Here is a 21,579-nt window from a genome sequence, read left to right on the forward strand (position 1 = left end):
AGGTTTAGGTTTAGTGTTAGGAGTTAGGGTTAGTTTTCAGGTAAGGGTTAAGTTTAGGGTTAGGTTTAGGTTTAGTGTTAGGAGCTAGGGTTAGTTTTCAGGTAAGGGTTAAGGTTAGGGTTAGGTTTAGGGTTAGGTTTAGTGTTAGGAGTTAGGGTTAGTTTTCAGGTAAGGGTTAAGTTTAGGGTTAGGTTTAGGTTTAGTGTTAGGAGCTAGGGTTAGTTTTCAGGTAAGGGTTAAGTTTAGGGTTAGGTTTAGGTTTAGTGTTAGGAGCTAGGGTTAGTTTTCAGGTAAGGGTTAAGGTTAGGGTTAGGTTTAGGGTTAGGTTTAGTGTTAGGAGTTAGGGTTAGTTTTCAGGTAAGGGTTAAGTTTAGGGTTAGGTTTAGGTTTAGTGTTAGGAGCTAGGGTTAGTTTTCAGGTAAGGGTTAAGGTTAGGGTTAGGTTTAGGGTTAGGTTTAGTGTTAGGAGTTAGGGTTAGTTTTCAGGTAAGGGTTAAGTTTAGGGTTAGGTTTAGGTTTAGTGTTAGGAGCTAGGGTTAGTTTTCAGGTAAGGGTTAAGTTTAGGGTTAGGTTTAGGGTTAGGTTTAGTGTTAGGAGTTAGGGTTAGTTTTCAGGTAAGGGTTAAGGTTAGGTTTAGGGTTAGGTTTAGTGTTAGGAGCTAGGGTTAGTTTTCAGGTAAGGGTTAAGTTTAGGGTTAGGTTTAGGGGTTAGGGAAAATATGATTTTTAATAGGACTGAATTGTGTATCCCCACAAGGTTAGTTGAAAAAGACTGTGTGTGTTAGAGCTGGTGACTTAGCCATTAGCCTGCCGCCCACCCACTCCCTCTCCCTCTCACTGTTTTAGAGCGGTGTTCCTGCTGAGAAAGGCCTTGCCCCCCACCTTGCTGTTCCCCTCTAGTCACTGAAGGCATCATTACAACTCTGTGTGTGTGCGTATGTGTGTGTGTTTCTGTGTGTGTGTGTGTGTGTGAGAGAGAGTGCATGTGTGTTTGTGCGTTTTCGTTTGTGTGTGTGTGACGTTTACTTCTGTGTGTCTGTGTTTGATCATGCCTGTGTGTTTGTGGGCATTGTGTGTGTGCGTTTATGTGTGTACACGCCTGCTTGGTGTGTGTGTGTGTGTGTGTGTGTGTGTGTGCGTTTATGTGTGTACACGCCTGCTTGGTGTGTGTGTGTGTGTGTGTGTGCGTTTATGTGTGTACACGCCTGCTTGGTGTGTGTGTGTGTGTGTGCGTTTATGTGTGTACACGCCTGCTTGGTGTGTGTGTGCGTTTATGTGTGTACACGCCTGCTTGGTGTGTGTGTGTGCGTTTATGTGTGTACACGCCTGCTTGTTGTGTGTGTGTGTGTGTGCGTTTATGTGTGTACACGCCTGCTTGGTGTGTGTGTGTGTGTGTGCGTTTATGTGTGTACACGCCTGCTTGGTGTGTGTGTGTGTGTGCGTTTATGTGTGTACACGCCTGCTTGGTGTGTGTGTGTGCGTTTATGTGTGTACACGCCTGCTTGGTGTGTGTGTGTGTGTGTGTGCGTTTATGTGTGTACACGCCTGCTTGGTGTGTGTGTGTGCGTTTATGTGTGTACACGCCTGCTTGTTGTGTGTGTGTGTGTGTGTGTGTGTGCGTTTATGTGTGTACACGCCTGCTTGGTGTGTGTGTGTGTGTGTGCGTTTATGTGTGTACACGCCTGCTTGGTGTGTGTGTGTGTGTGTGTGCGTTTATGTGTGTACACGCCTGCTTGGTGTGTGCGTGTGTGTGTGCGTTTATGTGTGTACACGCCTGCTTGGTGTGTGTGTGTGTGTGTGCGTTTATGTGTGTACACGCCTGCTTGGTGTGTGTGTGTGTGTGTGTGCGTTTATGTGTGTACACGCCTGCTTGGTGTGTGTGTGTGTGTGTGCGTTTATGTGTGTACACGCCTGCTTGGTGTGTGTGTGTGTGTGTGTGCGTTTATGTGTGTACACGCCTGCTTGGTGTGTGTGTGTGTGTGCGTTTATGTGTGTACACGCCTGCTTGGTGTGTGTGTGTGTGTGTGCGTTTATGTGTGTACACGCCTGCTTGGTGTGTGTGTGTGTGTGTGCGTTTATGTGTGTACACGCCTGCTTGGTGTGTGTGTGTGTGTGCGTTTATGTGTGTACACGCCTGCTTGGTGTGTGTGTGTGTGTGTGTGTGTGTGTGTGTGTGTGTGTGTGTGTGTGTGTGTGTGTGTGTATGTGTGTGCGTTTATGTGTTTACGTTTGTCTTATTTTTGTGTGTTTGCCTCTGTATGCGTTCTTCTGTATCAGAGTGAGAGAGAGAGGCGAGTCTGTATCACGGTGTATCAGAGTGAGAGAGAGGCGAGTCTGTATCACGGTGTATCAGAGTGAGAGAGAGGCGAGTCTGTATCACGGTGTATCAGAGTGAGAGAGAGGCGAGTCTGTATCACGGTGTATCAGAGTGAGAGAGAGGCGAGTCTGTATCACGGTGTATCAGAGTGAGAGGGAGGCGAGTCTGTATCACGGTGTATCAGAGTGAGAGAGAGGCGAGTCTGTATCACGGTGTATCAGAGTGAGAGAGAGGCGAGTCTGTATCACGGTGTATCAGAGTGAGAGAGAGGCGAGTCTGTATCACGGTGTATCAGAGTGAGAGAGAGAGGCGAGTCTGTATCACGGTGTATCAGAGTGAGAGAGAGGCGAGTCTGTATCACGGTGTATCAGAGTGAGAGAGAGGCCAGGGAATTCCATGTCTCTCAGATGGATCCTTTGGCAGCCATTACTCACTATTAGCCAATGCCAACTACGGCGGGGAACTAAGAGAGAATAGACCAATGGATATTTCAGTTGCCATCTGTTGTTAGCATAAAGAGTTCTTTAATGTGCACTTAAAGCAGGAAGTAGAAAGCTCCTGAAATGCCAGATTTATTTTAGTTTCAGGGCCCTAATTGCTTATATCTGACGATGGAGTTTAGTCTGAACCTTCTTATGTTTCTATATTCTGTGTGTGTGTGTGTGTCTGTGTGTGTGTGTGTGTGTGTGTGTGTGTGTGTGTGTGTGTGTGTGTGTGTGTGTGTCAGGTACAGTTTCGCATCACATTAAAGCAACACGTGTCTCCTACAGTGCTTCCTTGATCTTTCTAATCAGCTCATGTTTTATATATGTCCTGTACACGTGCTCTATAGGAAACCTGTACTTACTAGGACTGTGATGTGTGGTTGTCCCACTGAGCTATATCTTAACCATGGGTCCACTAACTGTGAGTCACTCTGGATAAGAGCCTCTGCTAAATGACTAAAATGTGACATGCTCTAGCCTGACCCTGCTACCATCCTGGTAGGTCTGACCCTGTTACCATCTTGGTAGGTAGTGTTAGACACCCCGACCATGAGATACAGACTCTCCCCAAATCAGAGGAGATGGCTTGCTGTAGAAGGCCGGCCCGGTGAGAGTGTGTCTTTGCCATACAAATCAGAGGAGATGGCTTGCTGTAGAAGGCCGGCCCGGTGAGAGTGTGGCTTTGCCATACACTTCAGTTCAGCTTAAGCCCTTTCTCCTCACCGCCGCCTAGCAAGGTCAGTCTGAATAGAGACTCCCACTTCAGGGTAGATACAGACTCTCCACAAATCAGAGGAGATGGCTGGCTGTTGAAGGCTGACCCTGCTACCGTCCTGGTAGGTAGTGTTAGACACCCCGACCATGAGATACAGACTCTCCCCAAATCAGAGGAGATGGCTTGCTGTAGAAGGCCGGCCCGGTAAGAGTGTGTCTTTGCCATACAAATCAGAGGAGATGGCTTGCTGTAGAAGGCCGGCCCGGTGAGAGTGTGTCTTTGCCATACAAATCAGAGGAGATGGCTTGCTGTAGAAGGCCGGCCCGGTGAGAGTGTGGCTTTGCCATACACTTCAGTTCAGCTTAAGCCCTTTCTCCTCACCGCCGCCTAGCAAGGTCAGTCTGAATAGAGACTCCCACTTCAGGGTAGAAGGAAGCCTCACACTCTATTATAGTAGAACCGGTTTCATAACGATTGAAGATGACCGAGGTGCCGGGCTCTAGCTAGGTTCTGCTCTGAAGAGAGTGGAGGAATGAAGGCTGTTCTAATCTACTGTATTCTAGTATCAGTATTCTACCATATTCTACAGTATCCTACAGTATTCTACAGTATCCTACAGTATCCTACAGTATCCTACAGTATTCTACAGTATCCTACAGTATTCTACAGTATCCTACAGTATCCTACAGTCTTCTACAGTATCCTACAGTATTCTACAGTCTTCTACAGTATCCTACAGTCTTCTACAGTGTCCTACAGTATTCTACAGTATTCTACAGTATCCTACAGTATCCTACAGTATTCTACAGTATCCTACAGTATCCTACAATATAGAGGACTGAGATTCCGAGGCTCTGTTCTGAGTGTGGTGGAAGGACGGCATAATCAACAGCAGGGATGGGCAACTGGCTGCCTTCCGAAGGGCCTCAGATCCCAGATCCCCCCCAAAAAAAGAATACATATAGTTGAAGTCGGAAGTTTACATACACTTAGGTTGGAGTCATTAAAACTTGTTTTTCAACCACTCCACAAATTTCGTGTTAACAAACTATAGTTTTGGCAGGTCGGTTAGGACATCTACTTTGTGCGTGACACAAGTAATTTTTCCAACAATTGTTTACAGACAGATGATTTCACTTATAATTCACTGTATCACAATTCCAGTGGGTCAGAAGTTTACATACACTAAGTTGACTGTGCCTTTAAACAGCTTGGAAAATTCCAGAAAATGTCATGGCTTTAGAAGCTTCTGGCTAATTGACATCATTTGAGTCAATTGGAGGTTTACCTGTGGATGTATTTCAAGGCCTAACTTCAAACTCAGTGCCTCTTTGCTTGACATCATGGGAAACTCAAAATAAATCTGCCAAGACCTCAGAAAAAACAATTGTAGCCCTCCACAAGTCTGATTCATCCTTGGGGGCAATTTCCAAATGCCTGAATGAACCACGTTCATCTGTACAAACAATAGTACGCAAGTATAAACACCATGGGACCATGCAGCTGTCATACCGCTCAGGAAGGAGACGCATTCTGTCTCCTAGAGATGAACGTACTTTGGTGCGAAAAGTGCAAATCAATCCCAGAACAACAGCAAAGGACCTTGTGAAGATGCTGGAGGAAACAGGTACAAAAGTATCTATGTCCACAGTAAAACGAGTCCTATATTGACATAACCTGAAAGGCTGCTCAGCAAGGAAGAATCCACTGCTCCAAAACCACCATAAAAAAGCTAGACTACAGTTTGCAACTGCACATGGGGACAAAGTTCGTACTTTTTGGAGAAATGTCCTCTGGTCTGATGAAACAAAAATAGATCTGTTTGGCCATAATGACCATCGTTATGTTTGGAGAAAAAAGGTGGAGGCCTGCAAGCTGAAGAACACCATCCCAACTGTGAAGCACAAGGGTGGCAGCATCATGTCGTGGGGGTGCTTTGCTGCAGGAGGGACTGGTGCCCTTCACAAAATAGATGGCATCATGAGGAAGGGAAATTATGTGGATGTATTGAAGCAACATCTCAAAACATCAGTTAAAGCTTGATCGCTAAAGGGTCTTCCAAATGGACAATGACCCCAAGCATACTTCCAAAGTTGTTGCAAAATGGTTTATGGGCAACAAAGTCAAGGTTTTGGAGTGGCCATCACAAAGCCCTGACCTCAATCATATAGAACATTTGTGGGCAGAACTGAAAAAGCTTGTGTGAGCAAGGAGGCCTACAAACCTGACTCAGTAACACCAACTCTGTCAGGAGGAATGGGCCAAAATTCACCCAACTTATTGTGGGAAGCTTGTGGAAGGCTACTCGAAACGTTTGACCCAAGTTTTAAACAATTTAAAGGCAATGCTACCAAATACTAATTGGGTGTATGTATAAACTTCTGACCCACTGGGAATGTGATGAAAGAAATAAAAGCTGAAATAAATCATTCTCTCTACTATTATTCTGACATTTCACATTCTTAAAATTAAGTGGTGATCCTAACTGACCTGAGACAGGGCATTTTTACCAGGATTAAATGTCAGGAATTGTGAAAAACTGAGCTAAAATGTATTTGGCTAAGGTGTATGTAAACTTCCGACTTCAACTGTATATACAGTGCCTTGCGAAAGTATTCGGCCCCCTTAAACTTTGCGACCTTTTGCCACATTTCAGGCTTCAAAAATAAAGATATAAAACTGTATTTTTTTGTGAATAATCAACAACAAGTGGGACACAATCATGAAGTGGATCGACATTTATTGGATATTTCAAACTTTTTTAACAAATCAAAAACTGAAAAATTGGGTGTGCAAAATTATTCAGCCCCTTTACTTTCAGTGCAGCAAACTCTCTCCAGAAGTTCAGTGAGGATCTCTGAATGATCCAATGTTGACCTAAATGACTAATGATGATAAATACAATCCACCTGTGTGTAATCAAGTCTCTGTATAAATGCACCTGCACTGTGATAGTCTCAGAGGTCCGTTAAAAGCGCAGAGAGCATCATGAAGAACAAGGAACACACCAGGCAGGGCCGAGATACTGTTGTGAAGAAGTTTAAAGCCGGATTTGGATACAAAAAGATTTCCCAAGCTTTAAACATCCCAAGGAGCACTGTGCAAGCGATAATATTGAAATGGAAGGAGTATCAGACCACTGCAAATCTACCAAGACCTGCCGTCCCTCTAAACTTTCAGCTCATACAAGGAGAAAACTGATCAGAGATGCAGCCAAGAGGCCCATGATCACTCTTGATGAACTGCAGAGATCTACAGCTGAGGTGGGAGACTCTGTCCATAGGACAACAATCAGTCGTATATTGCACAAATCTGGCCTTTATGGAAGAGTGGCAAGAACAAAGCCATTTCTTAAAGATATCCATAAAAAGTGTTGTTTAAAGTTTGCCACAAGCCACCTGGGAGACACACCAAACATGTGGAAGAAGGTGCTCTGGTCAGATGAAACCAAAATTGAACTTTTTGGCAACAATGCAAAACGTTATGTTTGGCGGAAAAGCAACACAGCTCATCACCCTGAACACACCATCCCCACTGTCAAACATGGTGGTGGCAGCATCATGGTTTGGGCCTGCTTTTCTTCAGCAGGGACAGGGAAGATGGTTCAAATTGATGGGAAGATGGATGGAGCCAAATACAGGACCATTCTGGAAGAAAACCTGATGGAGTCTGCAAAAGACCTGAGACTGGGACGGAGATTTGTCTTCCAACAAGACAATGATCCAAAACATAAAGCAAAATCTACAATGGAATGGTTCAAAAATAAACATATCCAGGTGTTAGAATGGCCAAGTCAAAGTCCAGACCTGAATCCAATCGAGAATCTGTGGAAAGAACTGAAAACTGCTGTTCACAAATGCTCTCCATCCAACCTCACTGAGCTCGAGCTGTTTTGCAAGGAGGAATGGGAAAAAATGTCAGTCTTTCGATTTGCAAAACTGATAGAGACATACCCCAAGCGACTTACAGCTGTAATCGCAGCAAAAGGTGGCGCTACAAAGTATTAATTTAAGGGGGCTGAATAATTTTGCACGCCCCATTTTTCAGTTTTTGATTTGTTAAAAAAGTTTGAAATATCCAATAAATGTCGTTCCACTTCATGATTGTGTCCCACTTGTTGTTGATTCTTCACAAAAAAATACAGTTTTATATCTTTATGTTTGAAGCCTGAAATGTGGCAAAAGGTCGCAAAGTTCAAGGGGGCCGAATACTTTCGCAAGGCACTGTATATATGTACCAGTCAAAAGTTTGGACACACCTACTCATTTAAGGGGTTTTCTTTATTTTAACTATTTTCTACATTGTATAATAATGGTGAAGACATCAAAACTATGAAATAACACATATGGAATCATGTAGTAACCAAAAAGGTATTTTAGATTTCTTCAAAGTAGCCACCCTTTGCTTTGATGACAGCTTTGCACACTCTTGGCATTCTCTCAACCAGCTTCACCTGGAATGCTTTTCCAACAGTCTTGAAGGGGTTCCCACATATGCTGAGCACTTGTTGGCTGCTTTTCCTTCTCTTTGCGGTCCAACTCATCCCAAACCATCTCAATTGGGTTAAAGTCAGGTGATTATGAAGGCCAGGTCATCTGATGTAGCACTCCATCACTCTCCTTTGTCAAATAGCCCTTACACAGCCTGGAGGTGTGTTTTGGGTCATTGTCCTGTTGAAAAACAAATGATAGTCCCACTAAGTGAAAACCAGATGGGATGGTGTATCACGGCAGTGTGCCTTTAATTATCATTAAATCACAGACAGTGTCAGCAGTACCCACCCCCACACCATCACACCTCCTCCTCCATGCTTCACGGTGAGAACCACACATGTGGAGATCATCCGTTCACCTACTCTGCGTCTCACAAAGACACGGTGGTTGGAACTAAAAATCTAACATTTGGACTCATCAGACCAAATGTCAGATTTCCGCTGGTCTAATGTCCATTGCCCATGTTTCTTGGCCCAAGCAAGTCTCTTCTTCTTATTGGTGTCCTTTAGTAGAGGTTTCTTTGCAGCAATTCAACCATGAAGGCCTGATTCACACAGTCTCCTCTGAACAGTTGATGTTGAGATATGTTTCTTACTTGAACTCTGTGAAGCATTTATTTGGGCTGCAATTCCTGAGGCTGGTAACTCTAATGAACTTATCCTCTGCAACAGAAGTAACTCTGGGTCTTCCTTTCCTGTGGCGGTCCTCATGAGAGTCAGTTTCATCATAGCGTTTGACGGTTTTTGCGACAGCACTTGAAGAAACTTTCGAATAAGTTTTGCTTATTCAAATAATCAAACCTCGATGACGAGTTGATTATTTAAATCAGTTGTGTTGTGGGTAAAAACAAAAATGTGCACTCCTTGAGGTCCCCAGGACTGAGTTTGGGAAACGCTGTCCTACACTAGTATCCAACTCACCGACCCCAGGCTGTCTGACTCAGAGCAGGGTAAAGACAGGGTGAATTCCCCAGAATTGGAGAGAAAGTACTGGTAAAGAAGCATGTTTGGTAACACAGCTTTTGGGAAGCTCCCCCCTGAGTCTCTACCCCCCCTGTTGTTAATCCTGAGTCAGAGGACCTGGGGATGGGCTCCTGTTACACAAGAGGCCTGATTTATTCTGGAGCTGGGAACAAGCTTTTAGACACAAGTGCTGCTCTTTTGAGTGTGTCTCAAAAATACAGAGAGACAGACAGATAGATAGACAAGAGAGAGAGACAGATAGATAGAAAGACAAGAGAGAGAGAGAGAGAGATAGAAAGACAAGAGAGAGAGACAGATAGAAAGACGAGAGAGAGAGACACAGATAGAAAGACAAGAGAGAGAGAGACAGACAGATAGAAAGACGAGAGAGAGAGAGAGACAGACAGATAGAACGACAAGAGAGAGAGAGACAGACAGATAGAACGACAAGAGAGAGAGAGACAGATAGATTGAACGACGAGAGAGACAGATTGAACAACAAGAGAGAGAGAGACAGATAGATTGAACGACGAGAGAGACAGATTGAACAACAAGAGAGAGAGAGACAGACATATAGATTGAACGACGAGAGAGAGAGAGAGACAGATAGATTGAACGACAAGAGAGACAGATAGATTGAACGACAAGAGAGAGAGAGACAGATAGATTGAACGACAAGAGAGAGAGAGACAGATAGATTGAACGACAAGAGAGAGAGAGACAGATAGATTGAACGACAAGAGAGAGAGAGACAGATAGATTGAACGACAAGAGAGAGAGAGAGACAGATAGATTGAACGACGAGAGAGAGAGACAGATAGATTGAACGACAAGAGAGAGCGAGACAGATTGATTGAACGATAAGAGAGACAGATAGATTGAACGACAAGAGAGAGCGAGACAGATTGATTGAACGATAAGAGAGACAGATAGATTGAACGACAAGAGAGAGAGAGACAGATAGATTGAACGACAAGAGAGAGAGAGACAGATAGATTGAACGACAAGAGAGAGAGAGACAGATAGATTGAATGGCAAGAGAGACAGATAGATTGAACGACAAGAGAGAGAGAGAGAGACAGATAGATTGAACGACGAGAGAGAGAGAGACAGATAGATTGAACGACAAGAGAGAGAGAGAGACAGATAGATTGAACGACAAGAGAGAGAGAGAGACAGATAGATTGAACGACGAGAGAGAGAGAGAGACAGATAGATTGAACGACGAGAGAGAGAGAGAGAGACAGATAGATTGAACGACGAGAGAGAGAGAGAGACAGATAGATTGAACGACGAGAGAGAGAGAGAGACAGATAGATTGAACGACGAGAGAGAGAGAGAGACAGATAGATTGAACGACGAGAGAGAGAGAGACAGATAGATTGAATGACAAGAGAGAGAGAGAGACAGATAGATTGAACGACAAGAGAGAGAGAGAGACAGATAGATTGAACGACAAGAGAGAGAGAGAGACAGATAGATTGAACGACAAGAGAGAGAGAGAGACAGATAGATTGAACGACAAGAGAGAGAGAGAGACAGATAGATTGAACGACAAGAGAGAGAGAGACAGATAGATTGAACGACAAGAGAGAGAGACAGATAGATTGAACGACAAGAGAGAGAGACAGATAGATTGAACGACAAGAGAGAGAGAGAGACAGATAGATTGAACGACAAGAGAGAGAGAGACAGATAGATTGAACGACGAGAGAGAGAGAGAGAGAGAGACAGATAGATTGAACGACGAGAGAGAGAGAGAGACAGATAGATTGAACGACAAGAGAGAGAGAGAGACAGATAGATTGAACGACAAGAGAGAGAGAGAGACAGATAGATTGAACGACAAGAGAGAGAGAGAGACAGATAGATTGAACGACAAGAGAGAGAGAGAGAGACAGATAGATTGAACGACAAGAGAGAGAGAGAGACAGATAGATTGAACGACGAGAGAGAGAGAGAGACAGATAGATTGAAAGACGAGAGAGAGCGACAGACATAGATAGAACGAGAAGAGAGAGAGAGAGACAGACATATAGATAGAACGAGAAGAGAGAGAGAGCGACAGACAGATAGATTGAACGACGAGAGAGAGAGAGAGACAGACATAGATAGAACGAGAAGAGAGAGAGAGAGACAGATAGAGAGAAAGGCAAAAGAGAGAGAGAGAGACAGAGTATTTGTGAGTGTCTTGAACCCTGTGGGTAACAAAAGTGCAGAAGAGGCAGTGGGTTATCATGATGATGCAGAAAGAGAGCTGTGTCAAAGGGAGAGATGGGGAGAGAGAGAGAGAGAGAAACAATGAGAGAAACAGAGAAGGAAAGAGGTAGAGAGAGAAACAATGAGAGAATCAGAGAAAGAAAGAGGTAGAGAGAGAAACAATGAAAGAAACAGATAAAGAGGTAGAGAGAAACAATGAGAGAAACAGAGAAAGAGGTAGAGAGAAACAATGAGAGAAACAGAGAAAGAGGTAGAGAGAGAGAGTAGTTGGTCTGAGTCAGTCTGTCTCTGGGCTAGAACCAGTGACTGAATGACGCACATCCTTTTCAAACTTCTCTCCTCAATGAACTGGTAGGCCCTCTAAAGGGAAGCTGTTATTGAGTCATCTGGGGTTGAAAGACTTGGAGAGCTGGCGACATTTTCAATTGAAACCAATTGAAGGGAAATGATTTTAGGAAGGGGAGAACATAGCTATCACAGGCTGCCACAGAGAGAGAGGACAGTAATAACTTGATTTCTATGGACTACTTACTCAGTCTGCTCTACTGCTAGCCAAGGAGTGGCATGATGGCACAATCCGACTGGTACCCAGGCTACCCTACTGCTACAATAGACCAGTACCTTTTAATTAGATGGTACAGTATCTACTCTCCCTCAGACAGGTCTCAGCCCTTTTAATAAGATGGTATCTACTCTCCCTCAGACAGGTCTCAACCCTTTTAATAAGATGGTATCTACTCTCCCTTAGACAGGTCTCAGCCCTTTTAATAAGATGGTATCTACTCTCCCTCAGACAGGTCTCAGCCCTTTTAATAAGATGGTATCTACTCTCCCTCAGACAGGTCTCAACCCTTTTAATAAGATGGTATCTACTCTCCCTCAGATAGGTCTCAACCCTTTTAATAAGATGGTATCTACTCTCCCTCAGACAGGTCTCAACCCTTTTAATAAGATGGTATCTACTCTCCCTTAGACAGGTCTCAGCCCTTTTAATAAGATGGTATCTACTCTCCCTTTTAATAAGATGGTATCTACTCTCCCTCAGACAGGTCTCAGCCCTTTTAATAAGATGGTATCTACTCTCCCTTAGACAGGTCTCAACCCTTTTAATAAGATGGTATCTACTCTCCCTTAGACAGGTCTCAACCCTTTTAATAAGATGGTATCTACTCTCCCTTAGACAGGTCTCAACCCTTTTAATAAGATGGTATCTACTCTCCCTCAGACAAGTCTCAGCCCTTTTAATAAGATGGTATCTACTCTCCCTCAGACAGGTCTCAACCCTTTTAATAAGATGGTATCTACTCTCCCTCAGACAGGTCTCAGCCCTTTTAATAAGATGGTATCTACTCTCCCTCAGACAGGTCTCAACCCTTTTAATAAGATGGTATCTACTCTCCCTTAGACAGGTCTCAACCCTTTTAATAAGATGGTATCTACTCTCCCTCAGACAGGTCTCAGCCCTTTTAATAAGATGGTATCTACTCTCCCTTTTAATAAGATGGTATCTACTCTCCCTCAGACAGGTCTCAGCCCTTTTAATAAGATGGTATCTACTCTCCCTCAGACAGGTCTCAACCCTTTTAATAAGATGGTATCTACTCTCCCTTAGACAGGTCTCAACCCTTTTAATAAGATGGTATCTACTCTCCCTCAGACAGGTCTCAGCCCTTTTAATAAGATGGTATCTACTCTCCCTTAGACAGGTCTCAACCCTTTTAATAAGATGGTATCTACTCTCCCTCAGACAGGTCTCAGCCCTTTTAATAAGATGGTATCTACTCTCCCTTAGACAGGTCTCAACCCTTTTAATAAGATGGTATCTACTCTCCCTCAGACAGGTCTCAACCCTTTTAATAAGATGGTATCTACTCTCCCTTAGACAGGTCTCAACCCTTTTAATAAGATGGTATCTACTCTCCCTCAGACAGGTCTCAACCCTTTTAATAAGATGGTATCTACTCTCCCTTAGACAGGTCTCAGCCCTTTTAATAAGATGGTATCTACTCTCCCTTTTAATAAGATGGTATCTACTCTCCCTCAGACAGGTCTCAGCCCTTTTAATAAGATTGTATCTACTCTCCCTTAGACAGGTCTCAACCCTTTTAATAAGATGGTATCTACTCTCCCTTAGACAGGTCTCAACCCTTTTAATAAGATGGTATCTACTCCCCCTTAGACAGGTCTCAACCCTTTTAATAAGATGGTATCTACTCTCCCTCAGACAGGTCTCAGCCCTTTTAATAAGATGGTATCTACTCTCCCTCAGACAGGTCTCTGCCCTTTTAATAAGATGGTATCTACTCTCCCTTAGACAGGTCTCAGCCCTTTTAATAAGATGGTATCTACTCTCCCTCAGACAGGTCTCAACCCTTTTAATAAGATGGTATCTACTCTCCCTTAGACGGGTCTCAACCCTTTTAATAAGATGGTATCTACTCTCCCTCAGACAGGTCTCAGCCCTTTTAATAAGATGGTATCTACTCTCCCTTAGACAGGTCTCAACCCTTTTAATAAGATGGTATCTACTCTCCCTCAGACAGGTCTCAACCCTTTTAATAAGATGGTATCTACTCTCCCTCAGACAGGTCTCAACCCTTTTAATAAGATGGTATCTACTCTCCCTTAGACAGGTCTCAACCCTTTAATAAGATGGTATCTACTCTCCCTCAGACAGGTCTCAGCCCTTTTAATAAGATGGTATCTACTCTCCCTCAGACAGGTCTCAGCCCTTTTAATAAGATGGTATCTACTCCCCCTTAGACAGGTCTCAACCCTTTTAATAAGATGGTATCTACTCTCCCTCAGACAGGTCTCAGCCCTTTTAATAAGATGGTATCTACTCTCCCTCGGACAGGTCTCAACCCTTTTAATAAGATGGTATCTACTCTCCCTCAGACAGGTCTCAGCCCTTTTAATAAGATGGTATCTACTCTCCCTCAGACAGGTCTCAACCCTTTTAATAAGATGGTATCTACTCTCCCTTAGACAGGTCTCAAACCTTTTAATAAGACGGTATCTACTCTCCCTCAGACAGGTCTCAACCCTTTTAATAAGATGGTATCTACTCTCCCTTAGACAGGTCTCAACCCTTTTAATAAGATGGTATCTACTCTCCCTTAGACAGGTCTCAACCCTTTTAATAAGATGGTATCTACTCTCCCTCAGACAGGTCTCAGCCCTTTTAATAAGATGGTTTCTACTCTCCCTCAGACAGGTCTCAGCCCTTTTAATAAGATGGTATCTACTCTCCCTCAGACAGGTCTCAGCCCTTTTAATAAGATGGTATCTACTCTCCCTCAGACAGGTCTCAGCCCTTTTAATAAGATGGTATCTACTCTCCCTCAGACAGGTCTCAGCCCTTTTAATAAGATGGTATCTACTCTCCCTTAGACAGGTCTCAACCCTTTTAATAAGATGGTATCTACTCTCCCTCAGACAGGTCTCAGCCCTTTTAATAAGATGGTATCTACTCTCCCTTAGACAGGTCTCAACCCTTTTAATAAGATGGTATCTACTCTCCCTCAGACAGGTCTCAGCCCTTTTAATAAGATGGTATCTACTCTCCCTTAGACAGGTCTCAACCCTTTTAATAAGATGGTATCTACTCTCCCTTAGACAGGTCTCAACCCTTTTAATAAGATGGTATCTACTCTCCCTTAGACAGGTCTCAACCCTTTTAATAAGATGGTATCTACTCTCCCTCAGACAGGTCTCAGCCCTTTTAATAAGATGGTATCTACTCTCCCTCAGACAGGTCTCAACCCTTTTAATAAGATGGTATCTACTCTCCCTCAGACAGGTCTCAACCCTTTTAATAAGATGGTATCTACTCTCCCTTAGACAGGTCTCAACCCTTTTAATAAGATGGTATCTACTCTCCCTCAGACAGGTCTCAGCCCTTTTAATAAGATGGTATCTACTCTCCCTTTTAATAAGATGGTATCTACTCTCCCTCAGACAGGTCTCAGCCCTTTTAATAAGATGGTATCTACTCTCCCTCAGACAGGTCTCAACCCTTTTAATAAGATGGTATCTACTCTCCCTTAGACAGGTCTCAACCCTTTTAATAAGATGGTATCTACTCTCCCTCAGACAGGTCTCAGCCCTTTTAATAAGATGGTATCTACTCTCCCTTAGACAGGTCTCAACCCTTTTAATAAGATGGTATCTACTCTCCCTCAGACAGGTCTCAGCCCTTTTAATAAGATGGTATCTACTCTCCCTTAGACAGGTCTCAACCCTTTTAATAAGATGGTATCTACTCTCCCTCAGACAGGTCTCAACCCTTTTAATAAGATGGTATCTACTCTCCCTTAGATAGGTCTCAACCCTTTTAATAAGATGGTATCTACTCTCCCTCAGACAGGTCTCAACCCTTTTAATAAGATGGTATCTACTCTCCCTCAGACAGGTCTCAACCCTTTTAATAAGATGGTATCTACTCTCCCTTAGACAGGTCTCAGCCCTTTTAATAAGATGGTATCTACTCTCCCTTTTAATAAGATGGTATCTACTCTCCCTCAGACAGGTCTCAGCCCTTTTAATAAGATGGTATCTACTCTCCCTTAGACAGGTCTCAACCCTTTTAATAAGATGGTATCTACTCTCCCTTAGACAGGTCTCAACCCTTTTAATAAGATGGTATCTACTCCCCCTTAGACAGGTCTCAACCCTTTTAATAAGATGGTATCTACTCTCCCTCAGACAGGTCTCAGCCCTTTTAATAAGATGGTATCTACTCTCCCTCAGACAGGTCTCAACCCTTTTAATAAGATGGTATCTACTCTCCCTTAGACAGGTCTCAACCCTTTTAATAAGATGGTATCTACTCTCCCTCAGACAGGTCTCAGCCCTTTTAATAAGATGGTATCTACTCTCCCTTAGACAGGTCTCAACCCTTTTAATAAGATGGTATCTACTCTCCCTCAGACAGGTCTCAACCCTTTTAATAAGATGGTATCTACTCTCCCTTAGACAGGTCTCAGCCCTTTTAATAAGATGGTATCTACTCTCCCTTTTAATAAGATGGTATCTACTCTCCCTCAGACAGGTCTCAGCCCTTTTAATAAGATGGTATCTACTCTCCCTTAGACAGGTCTCAACCCTTTTAATAAGATGGTATCTACTCTCCCTCAGACAGGTCTCAGCCCTTTTAATACGATGGTATCTACTCTCCCTCAGACAGGTCTCTGCCCTTTTAATAAGATGGTATCTACTCTCCCTTAGACAGGTCTCAACCCTTTTAATAAGATGGTATCTACTCTCCCTTAGACAGGTCTCAACCCTTTTAATAAGATGGTATCTACTCTCCCTTTTAATAAGATGGTATCTACTCTCACTCAGACAGGTCTCTGGAGACTAAATGTCCTCAGTGGTCACTGAATCTGAGTGAATAAGAAGTCCTTTAGAGACCTTTGTTCTGTTTTCCACATGACTGTTTAGTAGCAGAGTTGTCAGAGGTGATGTCATACTGTTTAGTAGTAGAGTTGTCAGAGGTGATGACATACTGTTTAGTAGCAGAGTTGTCAGAGGTGATGCCATACTGTTTAGTAGTAGAGTTGTCAGAGGTGATGCCATACTGTTTAGTAGTAGAGTTGTCAGAGGTGATGCCATGCTGTTTAGTAGTAGAGTTGTCAGAGGTGATGCCATACTGTTTAGTAGCAGAGTTGTCAGAGGTGATGCCATACTGTTTAGTAGTAGAGTTGTCAGAGGTGATGTCATACTGTTTAGTAGTAGAGTTGTCAGAGGTGATGCCATAGTGTTTAGTAGTAGAGTTGTCAGAGGTGATGACATACTGTTTAGTAGTAGAGATGTCAGAGGTGATGCCATACTGTTTAGTAGTAGAGTTGTCAGAGGTGATGCCATACTGTTTAGTAGTAGAGTTGTCAGAGGTGATGACATACTGTTTAGTAGTAGAGATGTCAGAGGTGATGACATACTGTTTAGTAGTAGAGATGTCAGAGGTGATGCCATACTGTTTAGTAGCAGAGTTGTCAGAGGTGATGCCATACTGTTTAGTAGCAGAGTTGTCAGAGGTGATGCCATACTGTTTAGTAGTAGAGTTGTCAGAGGTGATGACATACTGTTTAGTAGTAGAGATGTCAGAGGTGATGACATACTGTTTAGTAGTAGAGATGTCAGTGTTGATGCAGCGCGGCCACAGACAGAGACACACGGAGGGGACAGATAGACTCAATAGATTTGAATCAGCTGTCCTCACTCTTAATTTGATTGCATCTGGTATTGATCTCAGTCGGGACAAAGCCAAGTTCACTGTGATTTTAAGGGGATTGTTACTGGACTGGGCTGTTGTTACTGGACTGGGCTGTTGTTACTGGACTGGGCTCTGAGATGCTGGTGGGAGGTGACTGGGCTCTGAGATGCTGGTGGGAGGTGGCTTGGTTCTGAGATGCTGGTGGGAGATGGCTTTGTTCTGAAATGCTGGTGGGAGGTGACTGGGCTCTGAGATGCTGGTGGGAGGTGGCTTGGTTCTGAGATGCTGGTGGGAGGTGACTGGGCTCTGAGATGCTGGTGGGAGGTGACTGGGCTCTGAGATGCTGGTGGGAGGTGGCTTGGCTCTGAGATGCTGGAGGGGAGGTGGCTTGGCTCTGAGGAGGAGGTAGAGCTTGGTGTGTGTGTGCCTTTCTGTGAAGTCAACCGGGCCTCCGAGGTCTGTAGGAGTGAACAGGGCCCTCCGAGGTCTGTAGGAGTGAACAGGGCCCTCCGAGGTATGTAGGAGTGAACAGGGCCCTCCGAGGTCTGTAGGAGTGGACAGGGCCCTCCGAGGTCTGTAGGAGTGGACAGGGCCCTCCGAGGTCTGTAGGAGTGGACAGGGCCCTCCGAGGTCTGTAGGCTCTCCTGTGTGAGAGAGGCATGGTTCCTGAGGAGGCTCTCCTGTGTGAGAGAGGCATGGTTCCTGAGGAGGCTCTCCTGTGTGAGAGAGGCATGGTTCCGGAGGAGGCTGTCCTGTGTGAGAGAGACATGGTTCCTGAGGAGGCTGTCCTGTGTGAGAGAGGCATGGTTCCTGAGGAGGCTCTCCTGTGTGAGAGAGGCATGGTTCCTGAGGAGGCTGTCCTGTGTGAGAGAGGCATGGTTCCTGAGGAGGCTCTCCTGTGTGAGAGAGGCATGGTTCCTGAGGAGGCTGTCCTGTGTGTGAGAGGCATGGTTCCTGAGGAGGCTGTCCTGTGTGAGAGAGGCATGGTTCCTGAGGAGGCTCTCCTGTGTGAGAGAGGCATGGTTCCGGAGGAGGCTCTCCTGTGTGAGAGAGGCATGGTTCCTGAGGAGGCTCTCCTGTGTGAGAGAGGCATGGTTCCTGAGGAGGCCCTCCTGTGTGAGAGAGGCATGGTTCCGGAGGAGGCTCTCCTGTGTGAGAGAGGCATGGTTCCTGAGGAGGCTCTCCTGTGTGAGAGAGGCATGGTTCCGGAGGAGGCTCTCCTGTGACAGGGAAGTGTGAGTGTTACAGGGAGGTTGTGTGTCATGGAAAAGAAAAAGGCTTTTTAGTGGAGTGATATGAGGGGAATGACATGGCTGCAGTCAGCACTCTCTCTCTGCAGCTGTAACCTAATGGACTTCTCTGTGTACACACACACACACACACACACACACACACACACACACACACACACACACACACACACACACACACACACACACACACACACACACACACACACACACACACACACACACACACACACACAAACCTGGAAGAGGTAACCAGAAAGGGTAGGGAGACCAGAATAACTCTAAAGTAGATCTCTTTATTAGCCTTTCAGTTCTGTGCAGCTTTTAGTTTAAAGATTCATGTGTTCAAGGCACATGTGTTCAACTCAAGGTCTGCAGGCCGGATCTGGTCTTTGAGCCCGTTCAATTCAGTCCACAAGTATTTTTTTTTTGTTGTTGAAAAAAATTATATCAATCAACATCTATTATCTCGTCACTCTGTCCAGCTTGATAACAGTCATCTATAGTCTCTTCACTCTGTCCAGCTTGATAACAGTCATCTACAGTCTCTACACTCTGTCCAGCTTGATAACAGTCATCTATAGTCTCTACACTCTGTCCAGCTAGATAAAAGTCATCTATAGTCTCTACACTCTGTCCAGCTTGATAACAGTCATCTATAGTCTCTAGATAACAGTCATTTATAGTCTCTACACTCTGTCCAGCTAGATAACAGTCATCTATAGTCTCTACACTCTGTCCAGCTTGATAACAGTCATCTATAGTCTCTAGATAACAGTCATCTATAGTCTCTAGATAACAGTCATCTTTAGTCTCTAGATAACAGTCATCTATAGTCTCTTGATAACTGTCATCTATATTCTCTACACTCTGTCCAGCTTGATAACAGTCATCTATAGTCTCTTCACTCTGTCCAGCTTGATAACAGTCATCTATAGTCTCTAGATAACAGTCATCTATAGTCTCTTCACTCTGTCCAGCTTGATAACAGTCATCAAAACAAAAGCTAGACAGTCATGAAGCATAGAAAAATTCAAAAGCGATGGATAGAGAAATATTTGTTTTAACATATCGAAGGCGAGGAAATATAATAGATTTTAAGTGCGGCCCTCCGGACCTCTGTGAAGGCCAAATTCTGTAAGGTATAGAAGCAGTTCTGTAACAATCTGAGGTAGTCATTATCTCCTCTTGGCTACAGAGCTGTATCTATTACATAATGGAACTCTCTCTGTCTCTCTGAAGTTTGGAGCTGAGCTGATAACTGATAAACGGACTCTGTTAGAAGCAGTGCTTCTGTGTGAGGAGACTTTGGTGTGGCTTTGCAGTGTAAGTACTGTGATTTCTCTAGAGACACTCTGATAGGCAGACTGATAGACATCATTACTTCCTATTCTGACTCACTCACTTCCTGCTTCCTGTGGCATCGACATTCTGAGAGTTCTATTTAAACTGACTAGACACCCTGACCTGACCTGACTTCAAGGTTCGGGTCAAAAGTAGTATACTATATAGGGAATAGTAACCTTAGGAAGTAACTTTAGTGTAGATGTTATCAGCCAGACTAGAGTCAGCCAACAAACCACCAACACAACACTGCTAGCATGAGACAAGGTAGCAGGAAACATCAGTTAGTTTGTAGCCTTTTGGCTGAGAGATAGACACTGGAATAATGGTCAGTGCAGAGAAAGGCTGAGCCGACTGGCTGACTGGCTGGTTAAGTGGCTGGCTGGTTGACTGGCTGGTTAAGTGGCTGGCTGGTTGACTGGCTGGTTAAGTGGCTGGCTGGTTAAGTGGCTGGCTGGTTGACTGGCTGGTTAAGTGGCTGGCTGGTTGACTGGCTGGTTAAGTGGCTGGCTGGCTGACTGGCTGGTTAAGTGGCTGGCTGACTGGCTGGTTAAATGGCTGGCTGGTTGACTGGCAGACTGGCTGGTTAAGTGGCTGGCTGGTTGACTGGCTGGCTGGTTGACTGGCTGGCTGGTTGACTGGCTGACTGGCTGGTTAAGTGGCTGGCTCGTTGACTGGCTGATTGGCTAGCTGGCTGGCTGCCTGGTTTAGTGGCTGTGTTCTCTCTGCCATAATAAGGGTCTGTCTACCGTTCAGCCTCTCAAATGAAAGCACTTAAGCTGGAGTGGCCAGGAGAACTCAGCCAGCCCAGCTCTACCAAGCACAGCCAGACAGACAGCCAGACAGACAGCCAGACAGACACACCATTGTAATACGTCCAGAAACACAGTAACTAACACACACACATGCATGCTCCCACAAATACACGCACACATAACACACATGCACACACGCGAGGGCACACACACACACACACACACACACAGACACCAGGGAACGACCCAGGCCCCCCTTATCCCAACACACAGACACCAGGGAACGACCCAGGCCCCTCTTATTCCAACACACAGACACCAGGGAACGACCCAGGCCCCTCTTATCCCAACACACAGACACACAGACACCAGGGAACGACCCAGACTCCTCTTATCCCAACACACAGACACCAGGGAACGACCCAGAGTCCTCTTATCCCAACACACAGACACCAGGGAACGACCCATGCTCCTCTTATCCCAACACACAGACACCAGGGAACGACCCAGGCCCCTCTTATCCCAACACACAGACACACACAGACACCAGGGAACGACCCAGGACCCTCTTATCCCAACACACAGACACACAGACACCAGGGAATGACCCAGGCCCCTCTTATCCCAACACACAGACACCAGGGAACGACCCATGCTCCTCTTATCCCAACACACAGACACCAGGGAACGACCCAGGCCCCTCTTATCCCAACACACAGACACCAGGGAACGACCCAGGCCCCTCTTATCCCAACACACAGACACCAGGGAACGACCCAGGCCCCTCTTATCCCAACACACAGACACCAGGGAACGACCCAGG

The sequence above is a fragment of the Oncorhynchus kisutch genome, unplaced genomic scaffold (genome assembly GCF_002021735.2).
Source record: "Oncorhynchus kisutch isolate 150728-3 unplaced genomic scaffold, Okis_V2 scaffold3996, whole genome shotgun sequence".
NCBI classification, from domain to species: Eukaryota; Metazoa; Chordata; class Actinopteri; order Salmoniformes; family Salmonidae; genus Oncorhynchus; species Oncorhynchus kisutch.